We start from the raw sequence: 2,307 nt of genomic DNA on the forward strand, positions 1-2,307 counted from the left end.
CTTTTAGTCCCACAAATGTAAATGCAACCTGTGAAAAAGTGAAAGATGAAGGACGAGGGAAGACCTGATCAATCACAAATGTGAATAAGTGTTATTGCCTTTCACTGATACTGTCCAGATAGACAGAGGTTCAAATGTAACCACGTTGAAAGTGTGTTAGATGGTTTTCCAAGAGCGCTGATGGCTTTCAGTGTTGTAAGATGTTCAGTGTAGGGTTGATTAAAAAAAAAAGAGGAGGTGGCTGCTGGAAACAAGAGGGTTTTCTTCCCTCTAAGTAAGAGAGAGAGAGAAAAAAAATTTCAGTACTTTCTGAAGTGGCTGATGCTGCTGTGTACTGTGCTAACAGCTCAGAAAGGGGAAAAAGATGACTGGTGTTGTTTCCTATCAGTATTAGATTACATGACTTAAAAAAATCCCCCCCCTTCTGCTGTGCTGTCAAATAAGAAGCAAACTCCTGCCCCAGGGGTGGTTATGTTTCACTTCTTTAGACCCTATCTGCATAAGTCGTTTACTGGAAAGAGGCGGGTGCTGGTGGCAACCTGGCGGAAAGGCTGTGAGTTTGTGGAAATCTACTACTGCTCCTGCTAATTTAAAAACAGGCAAATGAAAATTTGGAACTAAATATACGTGGCGAATTGAAATCTGAAAAGTCTTGATCGGGTACCCAGGTATTACGGTGTTAGGCATGGTGTGTGAGGCTGGAATAAGCAGAAAAATGTCCGGAGGCAACTTCATGCATCCGTAAGCCTGAACGGAGCGTGGAGCTGAGCACGGTCCTGAGGGATGTGAGGTGCTGACGTACGACTGTTATCTGGTTTTGAAAATTCAGAGTGTACTGAAAGAGGCCTGGGTAGGTTCCAGCGCTGAGTAAGACACAGCTGCATCGTGTCGCTGCACAAGAGGAGCTGACGACTGCTGGGGACCGGATGGCTCCCAGCACTGGGGTTTGGATGTGTTGTTCTTTTCCTCCGGACTGTAAACCTCTAGCCTGTCCCAGTCACGCCAGGACTAGCGGCATTAGCCGAGACCCCTCAGATGTCATAGCAGTAGAGCTGACAACTGAACAGACTGCTTAGACTACAGCCCGCTCACTGCTGGGGGCTGGATATCCATGTTGCATCCCTCTTCGCAAGCTGAGGGTATCCGAACTTGTCCTGGGAAGAGGATCTGAACACCAGCACTGTTTTCTGCAAAAGCAGGAGCAAAAAACCTGTGCTCTTTCACCCTAACGGCAGGGCTGTACTGCTTCAGGCAGAGGCCACAATGGCAGTGCAGGTACTTCGCACCGCGGCCGAGAGACTGGTAGCCTTTGCCTTGGAGAGCGTGCGGTGCAAGGACGTGACTTTGTTTTTCTGTCAGTCCGTCTGTTCGCACCGGTGCAAATACCTCAGCCCGTACGTATTGGTTTGCCTGCAGCTGCCGTTCTCCCGCTGAAGCCACCGGGACTCCATTTCTGGGATTCTGTTGTTTGTCGTTGTTGTTTTTCAATGTTAAAAGGAGTAACTTGGTGTCCGTCAGACGTAGCCTGAAGTAAAATTCTTAGTGCTGGCAAGCCATGAGACAAACTGTGAGATACAGGCCAGTGTAGGAAATGAGCTTTTTTTTTTTTTTTTCCCCGCTGTGAGCGAAGATGCAGACTTATTTTTGATTCTAGACTGACAGCGCGTGGCAGTGATAAAAGTTACGGCTCCCTCCCAAATGTCTTTACTCAAAAATCCTTGGGCTATGGAGTGGGAAAGGACTATTCATGTGCCAAAGAAGGGCTGACATTATTTCAGTTGCCTGCGGGTTCAGTTTCTCTGCTGATGCCACCAAATTGAGCGGAGTTGAATCGGGCTGCTGATTTGGCTGAAAAATAACCTTGAAAGGAGAAAAAAAAACAAAACAAAAAAAAGCAAAAAAACCCCAAAAAAACCCAAAATGTTTTCAACTACTTCCTTTGACTCCTTGTATTCATCACCTCTGAGGTGAGGGAGGTGATGGGAGCGGGGTCACCAGGATGGGGAGTGGAGTGGAAGTGCACCTTGGCAGTGACTTTCTCCTCCGCTTGTTGAGGCCCACTGAAAAGCTATCCTGAAAACCAAATTTATTCTTCTCTTAGGTTGAAATGGACCCTGAAGGATCTGCTCTCAAGTGTAACCAGGCAGTTTTAAATATCCTAGCAGCGATTAGAGCAACTAACTGGATCATGTCATATTTAGATGTCATAAATTGACTTAAATGTTTTCCATTTCTTAAGCCACAGCCCTTGTAACAGGAGCCACTAAGATAATTTTTCAAATCCCATTTTCCATTGTTTTAAGAGTT

This window comes from Cariama cristata, unplaced genomic scaffold, assembly GCF_000690535.1.
Source record: "Cariama cristata isolate BGI_N322 unplaced genomic scaffold, ASM69053v1 scaffold21477, whole genome shotgun sequence".
NCBI lineage: Eukaryota > Metazoa > Chordata > Aves > Cariamiformes > Cariamidae > Cariama > Cariama cristata.